At 34.3% G+C, this 27,540-nt stretch overlaps 2 long non-coding RNA genes across 10 annotated transcripts in view; one reads left to right on the forward strand and one right to left on the reverse strand.

Moving 5' to 3' along the window:
* LOC102164036 (uncharacterized) overlaps positions 1 to 13,244 on the reverse strand; it is a 279,677-nt gene extending 266,433 nt beyond the window's left edge. For all 6 annotated transcript variants that reach the window (XR_014823728.1, XR_014823732.1, XR_014823730.1 and 3 more), the window contains exon 1: positions 13,076 to 13,244. This is a non-coding gene — a long non-coding RNA (uncharacterized LOC102164036). The remainder of the gene's footprint in view (positions 1 to 13,075) is intronic.
* A 75-nt stretch (positions 13,245 to 13,319) lies between these two features.
* LOC110256465 (uncharacterized) overlaps positions 13,320 to 27,540 on the forward strand; it is a 291,252-nt gene continuing 277,031 nt past the window's right edge. For 3 of the 4 annotated variants that reach the window (XR_014823734.1, XR_014823735.1, XR_002338011.2), the window contains exons 1-2: positions 13,320 to 13,530; positions 23,916 to 24,080. This is a non-coding gene — a long non-coding RNA (uncharacterized LOC110256465). The remainder of the gene's footprint in view (positions 13,531 to 23,915; positions 24,081 to 27,540) is intronic. The other variant, XR_014823736.1, reaches the window with a different exon arrangement.

Genomic DNA, 27,540 nt, shown 5'->3' on the forward strand with positions numbered 1-27,540 from the left:
GAAATGCAAATCAAAACTACACTAAGGTACCACTTACACTGGTCAGAATGGCTATTGTTAACAAATCAACAAATAACAAATGCTGGAGAGGATGTGGAGAAAAGGGAACACTTTTTCACTGTTGGTAGGAATGTAAATTGGTATAACCATTAAGGAAAATAGTATGGAGGTACCTCAGAAAACTAAATATAGAACTACCTTATGATCCAGCAATCCACTCCTAGGCATATATCTAGACAAAGCATTAACTGCAAAAGATACATGCATCCCTATGTCCACTGCAGCACTATTCTCAATAGCCAAGACATGGAAACAACCTAAATGTCCAATGACAGATGAATAGATTAAGAAGATGTGATACATTTACACAATGGAATACTACTCATCCATAAAAAGAAGAAAATAATGCCATTTGCAGCAACATGGATGGAACTAGAGACTCTCATATTAAGTGAAGTAAGTCAGAAAGAGAAAGACAAATACCATATGATATCACTAATATCTGGAATCTAATACATGGCACAAATGAACCCATCCCACAGGAAAGAAACAACTCATGGATGTGGAGAAAAGACTTGTGGTTGCCAACAGGGAGGAGGAGGGAGTAAGAGGGACTAGGAGCTTGGGGTTACTATATGCCACCTTTTGCATTTGGCATGGATAAGCAATGAAATTCTGCTGTACAGTCCAAGGAGCTGCATCTGATCACTTGCGATGGAACATGATGGAGGATAATGTGAAAAAAAGAATGTATATATATATTTATAACTGGGTTACTTTGTTGCACAGCAGTAATTGACACATCATTGTAAATCAACATAATAAAAAAGCTACTAGGTACAAAATAAATAAGATTCAAGGATATAATTTACAGCACAGGGAATTTAACCAATATTTTATGATAATTTTGAATGGAATATTGAACCACTATTAACTGCATACCTAAAACTAATACAAAAATGAAAGTCAGCTATACTTCAATTAAAAATAATGATCAGCATTGTAAAAAATAAAAGATTAGACCAGCTATGCTACTTGAGAGATAAAAAATGATATTTTATATTGATAAGCACTAAATTCTAAGAAGCAAAAATACTATATTTTTATTTATTCTATCTAAAAATGAAAACTGTAATATAAGGACCAATCCGTAATTATACTGTGATTTTAAACATATCTCTATCAATAAATTTTAGGACAATTAGATGATAATATCAGTAAGTAAATTAGAGAAGTTATAACATAATTGACAAGCTAAACCATATTTTCATTCCTAAAGCATTGTGTGAACAACAGAAGAACATTTTACTTTCAAGTTCACATGGGGCAGTCACCAAAATAAAATATATACAGCCCAAATTTAGACCATAATAGGCCATAAATCAAGTGTCAACACAATTTTAAATAATAAAATTATTTAGAATGTAGTGTATCAGTACAGCAGAATTAAACTAGAACTTAATAATAATAATGTAACCTAAACACCTTATATATTTAGAAAGTAAGTTATAGACATTCATAAGTAATATAATTTGTAAGGTAAAGAGTAAATCTAAAAATAAATATGCATATAGTTTGATTATATGTATATAATGAAAATACAACATGATGAAATTTGGGGATGCATCAAAATCATCTGTTACAGGGAAATTTATAGTTAAATGCACTTAACAGAAATAAAGTCAGGCTGAAAAAATGGTATTTAAGCATCTATCACAAGAAGTAGGTACATATCTTCTCTGCCTCCACAGACATAGGAAAAATCAGATCAGACAAAATACAATGAGTTGTAATTAATCATATAAAGAAGTAAAAACTGGTTTTCTGAAAACATTAACAAAATGTCCATATCTCTAAGAAGACTGATCAAAAATTAAATCAAAGTTATAATTTATAATTAATTGGGATGAAATACAAGGAAGTCTTTCAATTAGATCTTAAAAGTTACCAGAGGGACTGGAGCTCAACTTCTCTCCTAAAATCAACAAAATTCACAACTAAAGACTGAGCAATCTCTACCCAAATGGACCGAAAACCTTAAAAAAGATATCCTACTCCAGAAGACAAAGAGAGGCCACATCAAGAGGCAGGAGGGGCAATTATGTGATATAAACAACCCCAATACCTCCTGTGTAGGAAGCCCCACAGACTGGAAACTAACTGGTTCACAGAGACTCGCCTACAGGAGTGAGAGTTCTGAGCCCCACATCAAACTCCCACGTGTGGGGATCTGGCACTGGGAGAAAGAGCCCCTGGAGCATCTGGCATTGAAGGCCAGTGGGGCTTGTGTGCAGGAGCTTCATGGGACTGCCGGAAACGGAGACCCCATTCTTAAAAGGCGCACACAGACTTTCACGTGCACTAAGTCCCAGGGCAAAGCAAAGTCTCCATAGGAATCTGGGTCAAACCTGACCGCAGTTCTTGGAGGACATCCTGGGAAAACAAGGGTGAATGTGGCTTGTTGTGAGGGAAGGACACTGAAAGCAAAGCTCTCAGGAATATTCAGCAGCTGCCTTTCTCTGGAGGTGGCCATTTAGGGAAAATCTGGCCCCATCTGTCAGTCAGTGCTGAGAAGCCCCAGGGCAAACAACAACCCAGGTGGGATCACAGCCACACCCCTCAGTAAACAGGCTACCTAAAGACCTCTCAGGCACACAGCTGCCTCTAATCCCATCCAAAGACTAAGCCCCACCCACCAGAGGGATTAGAATCAGCTCCACCTACCAGTGGGCAGGCATCAGCCCCTCCCATCAGAAAGCCTACAGCAAGCCCCCCATACTGACTTCAGCCACAAGGGGGGCAGCCACCAGAAGTAAGAGAGGCTACAACTCTATTGTCTGTAAAAAGGTCACCACACCAAAAACCTATCAAAATGAAAAGACAGAGAACTATAACTCAGATGAGGAAGAAAGGAACAACCCCAGAAAATCAGCTAAACGAGGAGGAGATTCTCGGCCTCCAGGAAAAGACTTTAGATGGTTGATGCTGAAGATGATGCAAGACATTAGAAATAAACTGGAGGCAAAGATGGATAACTTACGGGAAACACTGACCAAAGAGATCCAAGATATAAAACTTAAACAAGAAGAGATGCAAAATACAACAGCTGAAATAAAAAATTCACTAGAAGCAGCTAACAGCAGAATACAGGAGGCAGAAGAACACATAAGCAAGGTGGAGGACAGATTAGTGGAAATTACGGATGCAGAAAAGCAAAGACTGAAAACAAATGAAGAGAGTCTCAGAGAACTCTGGGACAACATTAAACGCACCAACATCTGTATTATAGGGGTGCCAGAAGGAGAAGAGAGAGAGAAGGGGACAGAAAAAATATTCCAAGAGGTAACGGCCAAAAACTTCCCTAACATGGGAAAGAGACCACTCACTCAAGTCCAGGAAGCACAACGAGTACCATATAAAATAAACCCAAGGAGGAACACACCGAGACACATATTAATCAAACTAACCAAAATTAAAGACAAAGAGAAAATCTTGAAAGCAGCTAGGGAAAAGAAACAAGTAACACACAAGGGAACCCCAATAAGGTTATCGGCAGATTTTTTTAGCAGAAACTCTGCAGGCCAGAAGGGAGTGGCATCATATACTTATTGTGATGAAAGGAAAATCCTCCAACGAAGATTACTTTACCCAGCAAGGCTCTCATTCAGATTTGAAGGAGAAATAAAAACCTTCGCAGATAAGCAAAACTAAGAGAATTCAGCAACACTAAACCAGCCTTACAACAAATACTAAAGGAACTTCTCTAGGCAGAAAAGAAAAGACAGCAACAAGAAACAAAAATACCACAAATGACAAGGCTCACCAGTAAAGGCATATATACAGTAAAGATACAAAATCATCCATGCACAATTATACCACCAAATCTGAAATCATGAGAAGAGGTGGGTACAAATGCAGGACACTGGAGATGAACTTGCAATTAAGAGAACAACAACTTAAAACAATCTCATATACATATAGACTCTTATATCAAAATGTCAGAATAACTGCAAACCAAAAATCTACAATTGATACACAAAAAGGAATCTCTGGAGAAGAAATATATCTCATAGTAAATAAGTGCATAATCCACCATAAAGGAGGTCATTCAACATCATTCTTGGAATGCTGAAGTCTTCTTAGATCTGATTCTGATTTCCTCTCCACCAAAGAATTTATAATAATTATAATTAAACAATGCAACTGTACAGTTAAATAATACAGTTCTACAATTGTATTATTAATAACCATTTCTCTCCATGGTACAATGTAAGGTCTATAATGTCTTGTTTATCACATCACCTAGAATGGTGTAATGCCTATATTGAAAAATCAATAAGATGTAACAAATTGTGAGGACATATTTATATAGTTACACTGGTTTTTAACTAATTTATGCATTTTATATTTTACTTAATTTCAGAGGGTGTATTATTTTTATTCTTGTCAGTTAAGTTATTCTTTTTATTATGCTATATAAAATATTTAATGGTATATAAAGCTTTCTTCTTATAAATTTTAGTTGCATAATATAACAATTTTAATATAATGCTAATATTTAAAGAAAAACTGAAATGTAATAGATAATACTAAATAGTAAAGATGAAAGCCATACGAAATGGGATAAAGTATAGAATAAATTTCCTATTTGTCTCAGCATATTTTCCATTCCACTTCTCCAGAGGGAGTCACTTAATCTGTTTCTTAAGGTCCATGATATAATAATCTGTGTGAATGTAATTGTGTTTAAATGTATGTATTTTTTTCTGTAAAAAAAAATAAAAAATTTTCAATTCCAAAAAAAAGTTACCAGAGAATAGCAATTTTATACCAATAATTTCTTAAACCATACAGAGATATTTCTTGAAAAAAATATTTTCAAGATAATTCAAGAAGAATTATTGATATAAATACTTCTCTATTATGAAATATGTGAGTCAATTATTTACAACATTGCCAAAAAAGTTCACTAGTGAATTCTTACAGTATTGTGAAGAAGTAAATATAAATTCCATAGAAACTCTTTCAGAAAATAAAAAAAGGGAATGTTTCCAAGACATTTTATTAGGCTAGCACATCATGAATATTTAAACCTTGGAGCAACAGTACACGAAAAGAAACTCTCAGTTATCATATCATTAATACTAAAACCTTTCAAAGACTGTACAAGAAAGCCCACACCAAATATGTCACAAATATAAATCCAAACATTTTAAGCAAAATTAACAAACTGAGTAGAGCAGAACTTAAGATAATATGTGATGGCCAAGTTTAAATACTGCAAATTTGAATTAATGTTAACAATTTATTCAATGTTTATAGCAGTTTTCTTCATAACTGTCAAAAGTTAGAAGTAACCAAAATGTAAATAAATGAATAAATAAAACAGTACATCCAAACAATAGAACAAAACTGGGCAATAAAAGAAATCCATGGTGAAATTGTATGTATTACTAAGTGAAAGAAGTAAATCTGAAAAGGCCACATACTGTATAATTTCAAGTACACACACAACACTCTGGAAAAGGCAAAACTATGAAGACATTAAAAGGATCCATAGTAGCCAGGGGTTGGGGAAAGGAAGGAATGAATAGTAGGAACAGAGAGGATTTTTTAGGACAGCAAAACTATTCTGTATGATACTATAATGACGGATACATGCCATCTTATATTTGTCAAAACCTATAGAATGTACAATACCAGAGTGAGTCCTAATGTAAACCAAGGACTTTGGGTGTTAATGTTGTGTCACATAGGTTCATTAGTTGTAACAAAAGTACCACTGTGGTGTGGGATATTGACAGTGAGATTGTCTATTCAAGTCTGGGGGCTGTGTACTTTCTGTTCAATTTTGTGACTCTAAAAATCACATGCCTATCTATCTAAATCTAACAAAATACACACTAGAGTTCCACAATATGCAATGATACTTTAAAACTTTAAAATATAAATAAATAAAAGGAGAGATCATGTACATGGTATAGATTATTCAATATTTTATTTTTTCATTTGATTTTTCTTATGGCTGCACCCATGGCATGTGGAAGTTCCAAGGCTAGGGATCGAACCATAACCATTGCATAGACAATGCTTAGTTACGCCATAGGCCACAAGGGAAGTCCCAGAATTCAATATTTTAAATATGTTAATTTTCACTAAATTTATCTATTTGTTGATTTAAACTAATCACAGCAGTGTGTGTGTGTTTGTGTGTCCGTGTGTGTGTGTGTGTGTGTTAACAAATGGATCATAAATTGCCGACAAAAATGTTAAGGCCAGAAATAGATACAATATCCTTAAAGAAGAACAAAGCTGGTAACTGGCATCATCAGATATAGACTTATGATAAAGATGTATTTCTTACCACTATTTGCAAAATATTTGCTTAGAACTATGGTGATAGTTGAATGGTTAAAGCAGGACACTTTTTTAACACTTTTTTAACACTTTTTTTTTTTCCAGTTTTGAAACATTTGTATAGGTCAAAGGGATAATTTGTTCAAAAATTGAGGAAATGTTTGTCATATAGTTATAAAACAAAAAGAAAGTATGTCCTTTCATTTGTCTCTTAGAAATTCCAGATATTCCACTCAAAGTCTTTTGGTTTTTCAACTTCATCTTTTTTAAACTCATATCATAAAACTTTTCTAAGTTTAATACTTCTCATTACTGTGTCACCTTCTGTCTGTCTCTCTTCCTATCATACACAGAGTTAAAATTCAGAGGAAGCTTTGTTAAGTTTGGATGGTAGGACTCCTTTCAACCTAAACTCTGATTTTATGATATATCCTAAGTTGTATGTGAAGCATACCTTTAAAAGGGGGTAGGTGCACTGGCATAAAGATGGTGTTATATGCCCTCATTTAGAGATTTTGAGGAAAACGGGGCTCTGAGTGGCAGATCCTTTTTCTGCATCACACCTCTAGGCCAGCCTCTGTCTTCAGAATCCCAACTCCAAGGAGCAGTGTACATTTTTATGTTCTGCTACAGGTTCTTTACTGAAGCCACCAACAAGTGCCATTGGGAGTGTCTGAGTGCCTCTTCTCCCTCCCAACAAGAACAAGAGGAGCCCAGTGATAATTGTCTCAGACAACCTCCCCTTGAACTGACAAGCCTGGGAGGCAACTATGGTTCTCAGAAGTCTTGGAGGAATGCAGTGCTCACAATGAACGTGCATGAGGAAAGTCACTGGCAGACCTCTTTTCCTCCTCTCCTGCCTCTCTCTGACTTTTCCTTCCCTCACTTCTATTCACCCACAACACACACACTACCTATGCCCTCGTCCTGTTTCATGCTGTGCTTTTAAGGTAACATAAAATAAAAACTATGCTTTGGAACAAAGCAAGAAGTGGCCTTTGATTTAATATGTAAAAGGCAGAGGAAAGTTGAAAGTCACTCAGAGGTTTGTATTTTAGGATAGCATAGAAATATCCGTGGCACTATCACAAGGAACAGAAGCACGCCCATCCTCTTTCCTTCAAAACGTTAATGAAAATATAGGCCATGCCCTTTCCATTTTGCAGATAATCAAATGCATGTAGGAGTAGAATTCCTTCAGAGATAGATGTAGAATTCAGAAATTCTTAATCCTTGCCTGATCTGACAGAAATACTTCTTTTCTGTGAACCTCATTGTTTAAGCCTCTGATAAATGCTGTCATTTAATTGGAAGATAAAACAATAATTTTACAACAGAACTCAAAGTTTTAGTGCCATTTACAATAAACGTCACAATCTGAAATTCACTGTGATTTGTAGTCTTCCTCAAGTTTGAATAAGTTTGAATAAGTTCCTTCCATTTATTTATCTCCTCTATTTGCCTATAATATTGCTATGCAATTTACATACATAGACCAATGAGTTTGAAATAAAATCTTAGTGAAAAAATGAAAATTTCTCACAAATACTTTTCAATATATTACCAGTGCAGGTGCTTATTTATGTGATACTTTTGTTTTATTACAGTTGCATAGAGCAGAAAGCATTACATAGAAATCAATAGACCATCATTTATATTTTCCTACAAATTATAATATTTAGAGAGCCTTACAAACTTTTATTATACTGCCTACCTAACGTGCTCACAGTAATCACTTTATTATAGGGTTACTTAAGCTACTGCTGCTTTAGGTGTTAACAGCCATATTATTTAATCAATTGATATCAAACTGTGGTGTTGAGAGTATAACTGTACTTCTTCATAAACTAGTAGGCTGCAGTGCTGTGCTAAGTACAACAATGTGCAATTTATGCCTGTTGTTACCACATATTTTTACTGCTCATTTTCTCTTGAAGTCTTTTCTGCTAAATCAATGGCAGGAGAGTATTTCATACTAATTTTTGTTTTTTAGCCCTTAAATTGCATTAATGACATCTCCCCTCTTCCCTACTGAGTCTCCTGAAATGGAAATCTGACAGGTAAATGTAATTTATTGTTCATTCAGTTTGAAAATAAAGTGAATATAGGTATATTTATAGTAGTACAATAATGGATTTATTCTGATAATTACTAAGGTGTTTTGAGACAAAGCATTTAAAATATTGAGAACATTTGAAAATGTGCTGGTATAATATTTGTTTTTTTTTTGGGTCGGGTCAATTCTCAACCAAAATGAGCCTTAAATATGAGTACAACTGAGTCAGATGGGTAAAGATTTCAGGAGTTGAGCAATTTTCTGCTCTAAGGTAAATGTAAAAGTTTCAGGAGGGCAGGGTGTTATGTACAAAGGTAGAAAAGATGATTAAATTATTTGCTGTTCTGGAGAAATTAATTTGATTTACTGGGAAAGCTATTTATTCTCAGAGTATTTTACTTATTCAGATTCATGACTGGGTCACATGCTTATCTTCCTGCTCACGAGTCAACCCTTAAAGTATTTATGAAAGACAAAAATAAATTTATCATTTATTTTTCAGGTTCTTTTGAAGGTAGCAAATAGATTAAACTGAGGATATGGAAGAATGTAGGCTTCAAATAGAAAATTTTACATGCTTATTAATTAAAATGTTAAAATATATAATTTTAATCAAAATATTTATTCAATTTTATGATACTTCGAATTTTAGGTAATTTAAGGGTTGACATCAAAAATAAATGTAATAACTTTGTCTTCATAATACACATAGTGAGAATAATAATTCTATTATTGTTGTTAATGCTGTTCTAATAAACAATTTACTGGGTTAAGAGGTGTAGTATTTCATTAAAAATGAGAAATAATTAAATATACAGATAGGTGGCAACCTGTCCAGGTGGACTGCAATAATTTATCAGCCCAACACTGACACCATCTGGATGGAAACAGAAAGGGACCACAGTAGCCAATGGACTAAGCTCAGGGTGCTTTGGTTAGTGATAACTGAGAAGCCCAGACTGTAGCTCTAAAAGGACTGGCTTTATGGCTTGACAAAGGGAAGTGAGAAGATGATGATGAATAATCCCTTATCAGGTGAGGACTTGTGCAAAGACTTGGTTTGCCTACAAGATGCTGAGGCAGTCCTCACTGGCTTCCATTTACCAGTTCACAAAGCTCTGATTCTCTGGCAATCAGGAAGGTAAAGCTCTAGCCTGGGTATGAGTCGTCACAACTACCTTTCCGTAGATGCAGTAGACTGGGTGCACAGAACGAATGTCCACAGAGTACCAGGGTGGGTTGGCATATTGCTAGAGATTGCCCTTGAAATACAATGACTAGATTAATGCAGTAGCAACATGTCCTATGTATTCCAAACAACAGCCGCGCAACTCCAAAAGAGTCTAGGGCCATCCACTGGAGTTCCCGATAAGTGAAGGATTGAGAAATTGATTATTTTGGCCACCTCCCACCAAGTGAAAGTTTTATTCTGTGCTTGAACACTGTTCCTGGCCTAACTCAAGCTTTCCCCTGCTACTGTGCAAACCAGGTTGCCATCATTTAGGAGATTAGAGAAGCTGAGTAACAAGAACAGATAACCTAATGAAATCGTGGTTTGGGATTACAAACATGATGTGCAAGACCTGGCAAAAGAACATACTATTGACAGAGACTACCTCTTCCTTATAACCTGCAAGCAGCAGGACTGGTAGACAGGAAAAATGGAATATTAAAGCAGCAGATTAAATTATTAACAAGTACATATAATCCAGCAAACCCCCTCCTGGGCATATATCTGGACAAAACTTTCATTCAAAAAGATACATGCACCCTTATGTTCACTGCAGTACTATTCACAACAGCCCAGACATAGAAACAACCTAAAGTCCATTGACAGATGAATGGATTATAAGATAATGTGGTCCACATATACAATGCAATACTACTTAGCCATAAAAAAGAACAAAATAATGCCATAAAAAAGAACAAAATAACATGGACACAACTAGAGATTCTCATACTAAGTCAGTCAGGTAAGAGAATGACAAATACTACATGATATCACTTATATTTGGAACCTAAAATATGGCACAAATGAACCGATCTACAAAACAGAGACAGAGTCAGGGACATAGAGAACAAACTTGTGGTCACCAAGGAGGAGGAGGAAGGAAATGGGACGGATGGGGAGTTTGGGGTTGGCAGATGCAAACTATTGCATTTAGAATGGATAAGCAATGCGGTCCTACTGTACAGCACAGGGAAGTATGCTCAATCTTTTGGGATAGAACATGATGGAAAATAGTATGAGGAAAAGAATATATATATATATATATATATATATATATATATATATATATGGATATGACTAGGTTGCTGCGAAATACAGAAGAAATTGACACCACACTGTAAATCAACTATACTCTAATAAAAATAAAACAAAATAAAAAAAAATCACTAACAAGTAAAAACCAGGCTGACCAGGTAGACTAAAGTACTATCCCAAACTTAAATACATTTGAATGATCAACCAGTATGGCCTATTGCTGCATATGCCAGATTGGAGACCCATGGGGAGACATCCAATACTGTAAAGTTTTGCAAGTCACCAGAAATAGCCACTGCCCCCTCTCAGCATGGATCAATGTGCTGAGAACACCCTGTCACATTACACCTGGGAAAAGAACTGTTTACTGGAATTTGCTGTAGGATGTCCTAGTGAGATGGGTGAATTACTTCACATCCCTTGGTGAGAGGGTACTACTTAGTCTCCCCTAGAATTCCACTGTCCTGCTCTAAGATGGATCTATTTAAATACGCACAAAAGGGAGGGAGAGAGGAACATAGGTGGGGGACTTGGTCTGGCATCAGGTCCCATATCCAGTCTATTTCCCACACCTTACAGTGCTACCTGTCCTGGTCAACATGGACGGTATGCACAACTACGTCATGTTCCTAAAGCTGCAGCCATATTAGTATCTAAGGACCAGGTTACAGTGTAATTCTTGAAAGGGAATATGTTCCCATAAAAGTTTTCACTAAATATTTGCCTTTTCAACCTTAGTCTTCTTGCTGTGGCTTCCAGTCACAGACTGGGCATCTGGTGGAAATAGGTTTCAACAGTGGGCCCATTTGAATACCTGGCAAGGATATCTATCCAACTGCTGGGTATGTGGGCGGCTGTTCCTCTCAGCTCCTAGGAATTTCCCTGGTCGTATCACCATTCCAGGGAGGGGACTGGAGGGCCCTAAAGCAGTATATTAAGAAAGAACAAAATTGGACCAGAATTCTTAATTTATCTGATATTACCAGTATTGACCCAGAAACCTGGCCTGTAGCACACACTATAAACACTGGGTGAGAGTATTTTTGTTTTGTTTTGAAACAAACTACTCAGGCAGCATGCCAAAGAGCTGACCAGAAGGGTCCTAAAAATACCAGCATCAGAGCCACAGGTGGCTACACTGAGATTTAGGATGGATTCCTGTGGCTTACCCCAGGTTTATGGACATTAGAACATTTAAGCACATTTTTGTTGGAAATAGCAAAATCAGTATAAACGGAACCCGATCTTATCAGGGATATGGGAACCAGCTAGTTATTCTGCCACTTTAAAGGACAGCAACTAGTCTGGCACTGAGTGCTCAAGCAGTCCACGTTTTTATTGGGTGGCATCAAATGGGACCCAGTGGCTGTGTGGTACAAATCTCTGGCCATGCCTTTCACCTGCATAATTGGGCTGCAACACCCTAGGTTTTTTCTGGGCAGAGGGGAGAATCTGCCCCTACGTTAATGAAATCTGTCAACCTCCCTCTCCTCAAGGTCAGATGGTCATTTTTTGTTTTCCACTGATACGATCATTTGTCCACTGTCTTTATTTCCTCCATTGGCCTGGAGGATGTTACAGCACAAATAGAAGCACTTAACTAAATTCACCTGGCAAGCCTGACATGACAAAGCTTGTCCTTTGGGAATAATGAAATATCCATAACAAGGAAAGCTGTCCTCCAAAATAGGATGGTTTTTGACAAGATTACTGTCTCACAAGGTGGCACCTGTGCCATTATCCACACAGAATGGTGTGTGTCCATATCTGTTGAGTCTGTTAATTTAACATCTTTATTAACCTCATAAGGATGCAAGCAAATGCCCTAAATGATCTGCCCCCAGCTTAGGGGACTCAAATCCGTCTTTCAAATTATGAGGCTCTTGATGGAAAAAAACTGATACTTACTTTGGAAATTATCATTTTAATATGCGCTTTCTTTTGTGTGCGCCTATACTGTTGCTGAGGCATCTGCCACCAATGCAGTTAGAAAGCTGCAAAACTAGCCACCTCCATGCTAATTAAACCCCCTGCTGACGACTCAGGGCACAGTGCAGAAAGGGAAAGGGGTGGCATGTAAGATTTTAAGAGCCAGTGGGAAAATGGGGATGGATGCTGAAGGTGGTCAGTGGTAGGATATGGTGGCAAATTGAACAGTGAGCAGGATTAAGGCAGTTAGAGGCTCCTTACCACCCCCTTCTTGTCCTTGGAATGTTACGTCCTAAGAGGATAATGTGTCGTTGAGACCATCTAGACTGTACACATGACTGAACCGTGTTAAGGTCTCGATATAAACGCTTTAGGTTGTGGCAGATGAGAACGGAAATTAACTCATTTTCAGTTGCCCAAGACAAGTCCCGTCAGTAAGCCCTTTGCTTATTAAAACTGCCACCTACCCGTCTGGACTGGCTGCCTTTTTCTTCGGTCTCTCGCTGCCCTTGGCGTACAGGGTAAAGGGTAGTTTCGGACTTCAGCCAGGAGACTCTCAAGGTTTCAAATCGACATCCAGGGAGAAAACCGGGCTGCGCAGCGGGGAGACAGCTCAGAGAAACGCGGTATCAGACTGTGAGGCCCATAGCCAACCACGTCCCACAAGCAGCCCCATCTCGCGGGATCTCCGTGGGATCTGCAGGCTCTACGGAAGCCGGCAAAGGAGCCCTGGCCTGAGAAGCGCCTGAAGGCCCTGGCGCCTGAGTGCCCTCGTGCCAGAGGCCCGTCGTGCGAATTTTTCAGTAAGGAGTTTGGCTTCTGCCACCTATTGCGTTCCTATCGTCCTTGATACTCGTGGACACCTGGAGCCACCCGCCCAGCTCAGTCACTGTGCAGTGGAGTCTGCTGGAGGCCTGGCGAGGTACTGGGGACCGGGAACCGGTGCAGGCCATGCAGGGGAGGGGCTGACAGCGTCCAGAATGTACTAGTAAAGTGCGCAAGCGCGGATTGCAAACCTACTCCTCTTCCAGGAGCCCACCTGGCGCGAGGCCCGGAAGCAGGCTTCTCTTGCAGAAGCTGGGAGCTGTCTGACTTCTGCCAACATACATACAAGGCCCCGTTAAGCAGAACACATGTTCCTTTGCACACCCTCAGAGCAGTACTTTCTTGCTGCGGCTTAAAGGTGTCTGAATTCATCCCAGGAGACCACTGCTGCCTTTTCTTGGAGTCTTTCCCTTGAAGAGCAACCTTAAAGCATTACTCTCTCTGACCCATCCGATCTGTGTATCTACGTATTTTTATTCTATCTATAGATCTATATTTGTTTATAAATAGACAGGCACATACATAGATATAGATGGTTATAGATCTAGGAGAGAGGAGAAACTTACTTTAAATAATGGGCTCAAGTGATTGCCGAGGCTGGCAATTCTAATCTGCCAAGTCAGCCAGCAGGCTGGAGATCTGAGTAAGAGATGATGTTGCAACTGGAGAATGAGGACAGTCTGGAGGTAGTTCCCTCTTCCTCAGTCTGTTCTTTCTTAAGGTCTGTCAACTGATTAGATGAGTATAATGTATATTGGAAGATAATCTATTCAAAGTCCTCTGAATTAAATGTTAATCTCATCTAAAAAAATACCTTCACATTTAACCAAATATGGGTACTGTGGCCTAGCCAGGTTGACACATAAAATTAAACTTTCCAAGTCACTTAGTGTTGGATGGAGAATGCTTGCCTGTATAGCTGTGTTTTAAATTTTGCAGTCCACATTGCTTCACTTTAGCACTTTAATTCCTTTTCTTCTAGCTATGTCTGGTCATATTTTCACAGGTAGTAAGAGAATTCTCTCTCATGTAATATAACAGTATATCTCTTCTGTATCTGCCAGTCTTTACTGAAATTGGCTTCCCTTTGTGATTTTTTTTTTGACTTTCAGAACTTTGCCTTTTTTCTTTCTGTACATTTTCTTCCTTGCTTGTGCCAATGAGAAGTCTTTTTATAGTTCATCTGGCTTTTGGATGAAGAAAGTCTGTCAGTGAGTGCTATTCTCTTAAGCCTCCCTCATTTTAGAGATTATAATTTACTGTTTGGTGAAGTATTAAAATGTATATATTCCCCCAATCCTACATCTAATTTTAATAATCCCATTTATAGTTTTTATATACTTCATTAGCACCAATTTTTATTGATAAAACAAGTAAATTAAAATCTAAAATAAAATTAACTTAGCATGTATTTTTCACTAAGCATAATGGTACGGAGCTTTTAAATCCAGGAATACCTCAGAGATATTGCAGGATCTGTTCCCAACCACTGCAATAAAGAAAATATATGCAATAAAGTGAGTCACACGATTTTTTTGGTTTCCTAGTACCTATAAAATGTGTTTACACTTTATTAAATGTGCAGTTACATTATGTCTAAAAAAACACAATGTACGTAATTAAAAATAATGCTGTTGGAAAAATAGTGCTGATAGGCTTGCTAGGCATAGGGTTTCCACAAGCTTTAAATTTGTAAATAATACAATATCTGTGAAATGCAATACAGCAAACATAATAAAATTATAATTGCATTTATGCTCTTCCTTAAGTCTCCAAATTAATAAGTTGGTATTTGCTTTTAGGAACTGGAATAGCACTTCCTGATATTAGCCAAATGTACATAATATTCAGTACAGTTTCTGGCACATAGTAGGTAGGCAATAAATAACAGTGTAATAAATATTGTGAAATGGGTTTGCTGGATTGACTTACCAAAATAGTTAGCTCTCTAAGAGGTACCACATGGTTTAAATGAAATACAAAATATGGTTCATGCCCACAAGAAATTTTTAAATTACATTGAGTTCAATCTTTAATACATAAAACACTAATAAGCTAGTGGTAAATAATATTACTTAAAGATACTATATGTCCTTGTATCATATTATATTATTCAAATTTAGGAAATACATAATGTTGTGATTTTATAAACAAAGAGGCGGCATTTTCAAAATGTATGTAAAATAGTCGACTGAAACTTCCTAAGGTTATGTGTGGAGCCCTCTAAAAATTGGATTCTATGATGCCCTGTTGGGCAGATTACAAAGAAATTGTTGCAGTAATAAATAGTTTGGAATTGGACACTCTTTTGGGAAAAACAGAATAGTGCAGAATTATGGAAAATGCTTGATATGATATAATAGCTTTATAAATATTAGTCAGATATTACAGAAAACATTGAAAGGCATTTGCCACAGCAAAATATTTATAAGAAAACTCTTTCACCTGGAAAATAATTTAAAAAAAAAAAGGCAAGTGAATGAGAAAGAGAGCTTGAAAATGTTTTTCAGCAATGTACAACTTTGTATGACATAAGAAGTACCTGATACAAATTGTCTACTAAGAATGGTACACCCAAATAATCCAGGTATGAAGTTAATATAAAATACCAATTCTTATTGTTGCAAAAAATTGCTGGCTTTGCACAGTGTATAATTTAAGCTAATTTGCTTCTTTGACTAATATCTATAACAAAATCTCACTGGTATAGTCATCAATGACTTATTGGCAATATAAAATAATTGAAATTATCAACAGATAAAATTAAACGAGAAGGTTTAAATGATAGAATTATAGTGCATGCCAGCAATTTCTCAAAGTGAATTACCCAAATATAATTGCATATCTCTGCTATGCTCTAAAGTTCAGCAGCCTGAAATGTTATTGAATTATGCATGCATTAATAAGACATTGCATACCAAAAGGGGGAAAATAACAGAAATGGTTTAAAAATCTATATGGGCTAGAAATCTATTAATGGTATCTATGAATTATATGCTCCATTTTCTGTTACATTCAGTTCAGATGCATCAACCAAAAGTTGAGGAAAATATAAATTATCCATTTATATATTATCATGTTAATCACATCACTAAAATCTTAGGACCCAAACTTCATGCTTTTTACTTTATTTTGCTTTTAAAAGTTGGCTTTTTATGTATCTGCTTTCAATAGAGTTTTGCATTGTAACATAAATAAATTTGAATTTCTTAAGATAGTCTTTCATATAGCCATTCAGGTAGATGACACAATTGGAGAACATTTGCTAACCTATTGCCTTTTTGATAGGTAAGTTTCTATAAAGGTGATGGAACATAGATGGTGTAAATAATGTTTGTGGTCCCTCTTTTTAAAATTATATTGCAACCAGTATTCTCCAGTTGAAAGACTGTTTTCATGATTTCTGTTTCATGCATAATCTCATGAAAGCTGCCAGGTAGAAGAAATTGTCTGACCAACATTTTCATCCTCATCATCCCTCATATTTAAATCAAAGCATTTGGTTAAATAGATAATCTTTATGGTACGCGTCTATGCAAACAAGAATCAATACCAAGTCTAAAAAGTATAATATGATGACTTCTCTTTTACATCTCTTTATTTTCTTTTGTTTAACTTTTGTCATTATTTTCACTTACATGATCTTCTGTGTGGTCATTATTAATTTTATATAAGTAAATAATTCTGCCACTGTCTTTTAACAATATAGTTAAATATCTAAACATACCAGTACTATTTGTTTTCTTCTCAAGAATTCTACTTTGAATCCACAGCCATCTGACTGCTGTTTGGATTTTATGCTATTTCCGTATATAATATGGAAATCCAACTGTAGGTTCTTAATGTAATAATTTTGGGATTTTTAATCACATATCTCCTGCATAGATCGACTGTCTCAGGGATTCCTTCTTTTTATATTTGATTTCCATTATACTTTTCTGGAGAAATATTTCATTAGCTTGTATTTTAGCTTCTTGAAAAAGGCTAGAGATTTATAAATTGCTACTTAAAAATATAAATACACATGTAAAAGCACACACAGGGCATTGTCATAATGCATTATAAAGAAAGTAGAACATATGCAGTAAGTTAATCACTTCTTGTTAAATGCATGAAAAGTATGTCTCAGAGTTTTTGAAATTGGGTGCTGGGGAAATAAATTCAATTTCTAAAGGTGTAATGCATTTAATATTATCTAGAATGATATATGGTTGCCACTTTAAAAATAACTTGAAATATTTTACTAACAAAGAGCCTAAACATTTTGTTGAATTGTTTCTCAGTTTTATACATTATCTATTATATATAATTAACTTTATCCTAGTTCATATCATTATTATTCAATTTGATAAAATCTTTGCTAAGTACTTATAAAGAAATGATGAGTAACTTATTGAAGGACTCTCTGAGGCTTATTTTCATTGTAACGTAATGAATAATTTCTAGGGTTGTATATATTTAAAAAAATATACATGCAGATATAAACAACTAGAATTAATTGAGTGAACACTAAATGGCAGGCACCTTTCTATGTAGTTAGTCTCAACTCAATCCTCACAATAAGCCTATTACATTGGTACTAAAACTATACATATTTGTAGATGAGGAACAGGCTTAGGCACAGAGAAATTCAGTGCTTTGATCAAGGTCACAAAATCACAACTATTACCATTTACTTAATATTTACTATATAAATGATCATTTGTTAGTAGGTACCAAAACAAAACTTAGCTTTACATTCAAATTTGGTATAAGTGCCATAATTTCTAACCATAGTCTTATTTACTAAAACACATATTCCTTTCATAAAGTTAAATCTGCATTATTCTTACCTACATATTGCAATTTTTTCTAGAGTGATGCAGACAAGGTTTTATTTAAATATATGTAAGCTTAGTATGAATATAAATAGTGTTAAGTGAATCATTCCACTATTCTTTTGGTCAAATATTCTGAACACTGGGACAGTTTATTTAGTAATTTGAACTATATTATAATCTCGGTTAGAATATACTATTAAATTAATATTAAATTTAACCTAACTTGTAAGGTAACTATAATTTTCTTGTATTTTGTTAAAAGTTGGCATGATTTCTCATAGTTACATTCAGCCCCTTATTAATAAGGATAAAGAAATGAGAATGTATATTGCTTATAGTATAGATAATGCTCAAGGGAAATAAAAAATAAAATATATATCCTATTTATATAAAGTTATGGTATGTTTAATAATTACTTAAACCACGTGTATTTGTAGAAATAAATACATCGCATAGGTAAATGAAATAGCAGTCTACTCTTTGGCATGCCACACTACTTTCTGAAACCAAATTTATATTAATAGAGGCATAAAACCATTTTAATAAAGAGATACCTGGATTTTTGCCAGAAATTTGCAGTTTCCTCACCATAACATTCATTCATCTTCCTGGATTTATACTTGAGCCACACTTAGCCGATTTCCTTATATTCAGTGTGGTCATGTGCTTGAGTTCTGGTTAATGGGATGCACATACTGATAACATTTCCAGGCCAGTCACAAAAATTTTTTTTTTCTCTTATGCAATCCATTTTTTGTTTCTCCTTCATTCACCTCGGTGGTTAAGATCTCAATGTTATAAGCAGGACTAGAACTAAAAATGGATAGAATCTTGGTTTCTAAATGGATTTTGAATAAAAATGAATAAAAATGGCAATGAATTTTTTTTTGTAGCTTGTAGCCACATATATGTACCCTAACAAAAGAAATGAAAAGAAATCAAGCCTTATCCACCAAAGATTCTCATGACTTTCTTTAAATTATCTAATATCTAAAACTTTTCAGTATACTCACCATTCACTATTTTAATTAACAAAGAGTATTTTGAAGTGTTAAGTTTTACTGAAACTTTCCAAGACTAGAGATTTATTTCACTAAACAAACAAAAATATATTGATTTTACATTAAGCTGAAATTGCTGAAATCGAATTAGATCAATCCTCTATCCAAATTATATAACCAATTTTTAAAGTAGGAAATATAGTTTATTAGAAAGATTTATTGTTTTAGATAAAAATGAAACCTGCATGTGAGATATGTACTGACTAAATAAAAGAGCTACTCTCATGAAAATTATAATCTGTAAATTTCTCCTGTTTGACTTAACTCTAAGTCAACTTTTTTTACTTAATAGGAAGCAGTATTTCATTGAACTGTAGCTAGAAAATAAGTATCCTTTATAAACTAGCTGGCAAATTGTTCAAGAGAACAAGATAATTTGTTTTAATATAATTATATATTTTCTTACTTCCCCACATTGTGTGATTTTGATGTCTTTTTTTCCCAACATTTTCATGTTTAGATCTGTCTTCTGTTCACTTATTCCTTTCATTTACTTCCCATCGTGTGATAAAATTAAAATGATGCAAAATTGGTGGTGTTTTAAGATGTTGTCTTGTCCCTCTCCTCAATTTGAATTTTATAATGTCTTTGTTTCAGAAAAAAATAAAACAAAACAAAACAAAACAAAAACACTCTAATAGATTTGTCTACCAATTCTACTAATCTGACTTGATAATTTTCAACTTAAGAAAATCATGTCATCCAAGCTAAGTGAATCAAGTGCACTTTTGAATAATATAGTAAAATTTGTTTTAAAAATATTTGTCACAGATATGTCATAAATGTTAAAGGACAGGTTTATGTGCATCCTCATCTTTATGCCCAGTGAACCATGATTCATCTTGACTTTTGTTTAACAGTCTTGAATTTTGTATGTTTTCTGTATCGTTACTGTTCACTTGGCTGCTCTTTTGATTAATTCTAGAAAGAACAACAAACCTTGCAACAAAAACACTTTTAGAGCCTCAGGGCACTTCCTTGGCTGGACTAGAAATGAGATTCAAAAAGAATTGGCTGGCGAATCATAGTATTTAAACATTAAAATAAATTAGCAAATGGCATTAAATTCTGCTGTGCTTTTACTGAGAGACAAGAGATATATTTTGAAGTCACCACTACATTTTTATGTCATATGTTTTTTTAAAAAGAAATCTACCCATACTGATAGATGCTTAGTGATCACACTTCAGTTCAGTAATAGGTGGTAGAAGAAGTATGTTTATGTGTAATGTGTGTGTGCATGTATTTGAAAATCAGAAAATTGGAAGGTCAGTTTTTGGCCTCAACAGCATATAAGGGCCATGTATATAGGGCCATGGACCTACAGTATTAAAAAAATAAAATCCCTTTAAGATAAGACAGAGTTGAAATGAATACTTTTCAATAAATTTAAGTAACATAAATATATTAAAATGCTTAGAAATGAAAATCAAGTCTTATAACAAGAAGATCCACAATAACCACATGGGCCACCATCAGAGAGAATATAAAGAGAGATAAAGCATTATTAAAGTTTAACTATACAAAAGGAATTAAAGAGTCAAGAAGCTAAGAAAAGTTCATAGGTCAAGAGAATGGTAAACATAGTACACTGAGAATCAGGTGTGGCTAGAGAAGAAAATAGAGGCCTGATTATACTAACCATGGTGTTTATTTGAAGGATGAAAGGATTTGTTCTAAGAGCAATAGAATACATTTGCTTATTTGATTAGAGTGAAATATATTCATTAGATGCACAATATTAATTCTTCTCTATCATATCTTTATCTTATTTCACTAATGCTTTTGACTGATACTTTGCCATCTTTGTTGAGGATGTATTATTTCCTGATCTCAGTTGTATGTTTTAGCTAACATTGAATGTGTACTAGTTGGCTGCTAGGATGAGAATGCAAAACCAGAAAATTTCTTTTCCTATTCATGCTACTATAGTCATATATTTACTAGAATATGAATTCAGCTGAAATGAGGATAAGTAATAATGGAAGTAAATATGTAAGCCTCTTAAAATAATTAGTGCCAACTACTACAGATTTCGAAATTCTAGAGTAAAATTACTCGCCATTAAAATTTTTATATCGCGGCTACAGCTCTGATTAGACCCCTAGCCTGGGAACCTCCATATGCCACAGGAGCAGCCCTAGAAAAGGCAAAAAGACAAAAAGATAAATAAATAAAATAAAATAAAAATTTTATACCTAACAGGATTAGTAAATCATTATGGTAAATAAAGGCATTTTTATACACTCCAGGAAACAGCAATTTTAGCTCTCAAATAACTGTTTTTGAGAAAGCTATAAGAAAATAGTCTTCACTAAAAAGAAAACAAAGAAAGAAATTTGTAGGGTGTGTGGGCAAAGAAGGACACTAATCTAAAATAATGTGATGTAAGAGAGTTGTCATTAAGAAAAAACATGGCAAATTCCCATCATGGCTCAGCAGAAACGAATCTGACTAGGGTCTGTGAGGACACAGGTTCAATCCCTGGCCTTGCTTAGTGGGTTAAGGATCTGGCATTGCTGTGAGCTGTGGTGTAAGTCACAGTTGTGGCTTGGATCTGGCATTGCTGTGGCTGTGACACAGGCTAGCAGCTAAGCTCCGATTGGACCCCTGGCCTGTGAACCTCCACATGCCGTGGGTGCGGCCCTAAAAAAGCAAAAAAAAAAAAAAAAGAAAGAAAAAACATGGAACTGGTAAATTATTTAGTGTGTTTTTTCTTGAAGAAGAAAAATATCCCAATTTTATGATTTTCAAATTAATGAGTAGATGCAAGGAAAAACATAGTAGAACATATAAATTATTAATTCTGAATAAAAGAGAACATTCTATAAGTTAGGAAATATTACTATAAATGACTTAACTTTTAATAATTGTGTAATAAAAGTAAATACACTGAATAGTATTTCAAATAACATTTTTATTATAAGGATGTTGGGAGGATAGAAAAAGACAGTATTCATGATGGGAGGTGATATTACAAAGCACCTAAATTTTCTTTTCTTTTTTTTTTTTTCCTTTTAGGGCTGCACCTCTGCCATATGGAAGTTCCCAGGCTAGGGGTCAAATCAGCTGCAGCTGCTGGCCTATACCACAGCTACAGCAATGCAGGATCCTAGCAGCATCTGTGACCTACACCTCAGCTCACAGCAATGAGGAATCCTTTCAGTGCCCAATCCTTTAACCCACTTATGTAGGCCAAGGATCAAACCTGCATCCTCATGGAAACTAGTCAGATTCTCAACCTGCCGAGCACAATGGGAACCTCATTCTTCTTTAAGATTTAGGCAATAAAAAGTTAAGAATTAAGAGGTAACCTGATAGGTACATTAAGTAGATAAAAGCAACTATGTAGCATAAGAGTAACTAAAAAGTTAAAATTTGTAGATTTGGTAATTCATGTGCATATAGAAGAAAGTCTCTGAATAAACCTTATAGTATCTATGACTAAACAATTTACACTTAAATATTTGATTTTCAAATTTAAATTAAAAATATTTGCTACATTTCAATTATTCATTTGTTCAAGAGGGAAAAGAAACTACTCTTTACATGTCTATACAATAACATATAGAAGAATCTTTATGACTGTTTTTTCCAGGTTGTATTAATCTTTGTTGATAAAAAAATCAAATGAGAACAAAAGAAAAAAAAAGAAAAGAAAAGAAAAAACAGGCCTCGAGTGTCTTATTTAATTTATGCTTTGATTTTTTTAAAGGAAGTATTAATTGTTAGAATTGGGTTAAAATGAGAGATTCTGGAGATTTTTCATGTTAGCATAGATTACGGATTATTGATATAATACATCTAGGCACACACATACATACATGTGCATATATATGTAAATTCTATTTCTATTGATTTTGAATACATAGTAATGGAAAGTAGCTGCTAAAATGCTTATTGAAAATTTGTTTTTCCATTGCTTTACACCAATTACCTTCATAACATTATGTGGGAATTAGTTTGATTAGTTTGATGAAATGTTCTGATTGAGACACCTCAGGTATAAATCAAAATTGACTTAATCTAATTTCCATTTGTGATTTGATTAGAATCATATTGCAGCTAAACTTATGCAGATGGGCTAGAATTGACAATGTGACAATTTTTTTTTTTTTATTACTTGAATTTCATTTTTGGAAAACCTAATCACTGAACAGTATTAACTGACATTTAAAGAGCATAATTTTAATATACCTGCTGATTTAACTCCTTGGTTTATTTGAAGAACATTTTCTAATGCTCTCAATTTTTTTTAGGTTTGATTTTTTTAGCATTATATCTGTATATCCAATGTTATAGGAATTTGTAATTATTTTTGTTTCATAATTAAATTCTGTAGCTTCCAATGCAAAATGTTAAAATAGGCATACTCCCAAGGAACTTGTATTAGATATATGATCACTAAAAGAAATTATTCATATAAGCATTGGGTTCTTGAGGGAATTCCTTCCCTAATACATGAGGGTAACGTGTGTGGACATTCTAAAATATTAATTAGAAATTTTTGAAAAAAAAATCTCCCTACATTAATATTCTGCGGTTGCTGTAAGAAATTGCTGCAAACCTGTTGGCTTAAAACAAACAACTCTTTTTCACAGTTCTGGAGTACAAAACCTGAAATCCGTATCACTGGGAGGAAATCAGCATGTCCGCAAAGCTTTGCTCTTTTTGGAGGCTTTACAGGCTATTCCTTCCTGCCTCTTCCAGCTCCTGACGTCTCCTGAAACTCCTTGGCTCTTGGCTGTATCATTCTAAACATCAAGGTCAGTATTTTTAAATCTCTTCCTGCTCATCTTCACTTAGACTTCTCCTATGTGTGTGTAAAGTCTCCCTTGGCCTCTCTGTTATAAAGATGCATATAATATAGGGCCTACTAGGATTATTCAGAATAACATTTTCATTTCAAAATCCTTAACTTAGTCATATCTCCAAAGACTCCTTTTGTGACATGTAAGTAAGATAACACCTACAGTTCCAGGATTAAAATGTGAAAGTCTTTTAGGGGGACATTTTCCAGCCTCTTTGACTATCATTTCAGCCCTCAGGAATACTGGGTCTCTAATTTCTCCATAATAAGTAGAGACATTCAAAGTTACAAAGTTTTACATGTCTTATCTCCCTGGGACCGGAAGCTATTCTGCCTTGAAGATAACACCTCAAATCTTGCTTCTCAACACATAGTCTATAGATTAAACCAATACCATCAACATCATAGGAGACGTGATTAGATATCCAGAATTGAGTGGATCCATCAGAGCCCGTATGTTAACAGGGTAGCTCCTATGTACAAGCTATCACATGAACTTTGGAGTGTGAGAGACACTGTATGTATGAACTCGTTTGTCTTTCTAGACATAGTCTAAAAAAAAAATAAAAAAAGATAGATATGAATGTTTCGATATTATATTTTCCTGACTCAACAACCTTCAGAAAAAATGGAGTCGTAGATAATCATGCAAATAGTTGGTAAAGTTAACATTTTAAACAAAAATAGCTTTAACTGCCATTTCAGAATAAGTTTTTTTAGACACATACCTTCACTAATAAAAATGGGTTTATTGTTATTTCAGATAATCTCTTGTCCTTCATATTGCTTCTGTTGTGAAATTTGTATCATAATTAGTTTTTTTTGGGGGGGTTGTACTGCATTAGTTTGTATTAGCATACCAAAATATATTTTGTTTTGACCAAAATAGAACTAAGCTGCATAGTGTTTAGGAGAGCAAATTTCTTTGCCCAGTAGTACTAAATATTCACATCATGCTTCTCATTTATGAAGATTATTCATAAAATAAATTGTATATTACAATAATATGTTATTATTAATAAATTATTAATTTAAGCCTTCACCACCTGCTAATATCATATTACTGATTTTGCTTAAGTTAACAAATTATAAAGACATGTAAAATATAGTACCTTCACTTGAATTTTAAACTAGTAGATAGAATATTAAAATTTGATCCAAGAAATTATTGAGAAATACAGAAGTTTATATAAGAAGTATTACAGGGATGTGGAAAAAAAATGCTGTTGGATGCATTAAAGTATGCTCAGTAGCGAAAGAATTCCAACTTGTCTTTTTAAAAAGTGGAAAATGAGTGTAACGGGATATTTGAGATATTGTTTGGAACAAAGGCAAAGGAAAGAAAACATAATATACTTAGTATGGAATTAAGATATAGAGTAATACATTTTCTATACTTTTATTATCATTAATGAATTATATTTCAAGTTACTTAAATATTTGAACATGTTTTGCCTTCTTATAGGCATATTAACTCTCTCTATAATACCATATGCATGGTTGAGTTAAATAAATTAGTTAACAAATAGCTTAAAAATAGTCTGACAAATTTTAATAAGAATTTATAAAACTAATATCAAATTAAAAATAAAATACACTTTGAATTAGGAATCTCAAGAGTTTCTTGTAGCTGAAGTATGGATTGACACTTGGGAACTGCCAAAAATTAAACTAAAAGTAAATAGAGGAAGATATGAAGATTTTTTTGTGTATTAATCAGGCTTCCTAAGTGCTTGCTATATTTGATGTCCCTTAAGGCATTCTAGGGAAATTATATAAAACCTCTGTGACTCTGTGAAGTAGGAACAATATGTATCTCCTCTCATAAAAAGGAAGCCAAAAAACAAAACAGGGGGGAAAAAAAGGACAAACAAGTTCTGAAAATTTTAGCTAGTGAGTGAAATTACTGAGATTCAATCCCAGTTCTAGTCCCAGAACCTACATACTAAACCACCATGTCATACTGTTGTCTCTTGTAATGAAGTTCTTCTAATTGGAAAGTTTGGCTGATACATTACTTGGTTTAGAGTCAACAGAGCATCAGCACCTGATGGTATCTTTTGTATATCAATATGGAGAGTTACATCAGCTTGGGTATTAGAATACACTCTTGGTGGCAGTAGTGTCACAGTGTACATTTAACACTTCAGTATCATCAGCTGTCTAACTGACTCCTTTTATCCAGTTTTCAATCTGTAGTCAACAGTTTGTGAGGCTTTTGTGGGATACAGAGTTTTTCAATCAGGTTGTAAAATGGAATTGTATTGAACTTAAAATTTAATAAAGAATAAAATGAAATTATTTTTATCCATGCAAAACCAAAACATAAGCAAATGTATAAGTGTAGGTTCAATATTTATTTAGGAAATTACACTATGTATTCATATATTATAACTCAGTATAAATTAAGGATTTTTGTAGGGGGCCTGAAAGTATTCTCAAACTTCTGAAGTAGACATCATAAAAGCTTAACATTAATTTAACTCATAAAATATCTACAGATCCCATATATGCAGAAAAGCAAAAATGACATGTCACCATGCTGAACAGAAAGGAAAACCATTAACTGTGGAAACCTGTCTGATTCAGGGGAAGATAAATGCATTGATTTTTACTATAATTGTATTACTTTCAAAGCAGTTTATCTCACGAATGCATCGTATGTTAGCATTTCTTTGTTGTATGGGAAAATATGTCACCATATTTTGATCTTAACTAGCAATGTAGAAATGAATGGTTTTTGCAGCCTTACTTTAACATATTTAGTTAACTCGTTAAAGGAGAATAGAAAAAATACAGTTTTAAAAAACTGGAAAAATGTTATATAGGGGAATTTTGCTTAAATTTTTTATTACCGCTTATAATTTTTAGTAACCATGTTACCACAGATCTTCATGTGGATCTTAAATAGAAAAAATATATTCCTTATCTTTAAAATTCTTTATATATATAATGTATAATATGTATAATATATACTACATATATAATTCTAGTTTGGCCAAATGTTGAATAATATTGGCATAGGAGACAGAGTAACTTGTTAGGATATAGAGAAAGGTCTATATTTCAAATGTCTTTGTTATCTGACTCTCTTGCTTCATATATCACATTAATAACTTACTGCTCTGAAGATGGTGGACTGGTCAAAATAGTTTCCTGAAATTTTCACCAGATCAGATTTAGAATTATATATTTCTATTATAATCTTCAACCAAATATGTTTTCTCAAAACATATCAAGAATGTTGAAAATTATTAAAGTTTATGAAAGAGGAGCTAGTCTTCATTGCAGAACATTTTAAATTCTTCACTGTGGAAATTGCTTTTTACATGCTGAACATCCCAAATTTTGTTTGCTTACCATTTCCATTAATATGTTACATAGCACAAATTGTAGATCCTAGGTTCGTCTAGAAG

The sequence above is a fragment of the Sus scrofa genome, chromosome 13 (assembly GCF_054392235.1).
Source record: "Sus scrofa isolate SSC_HxYL_T2T_F1_AM1 chromosome 13, Sscrofa_HxYL_maternal_Yorkshire_Landrace_v2.0, whole genome shotgun sequence".
Classification (NCBI taxonomy): domain Eukaryota; kingdom Metazoa; phylum Chordata; class Mammalia; order Artiodactyla; family Suidae; genus Sus; species Sus scrofa.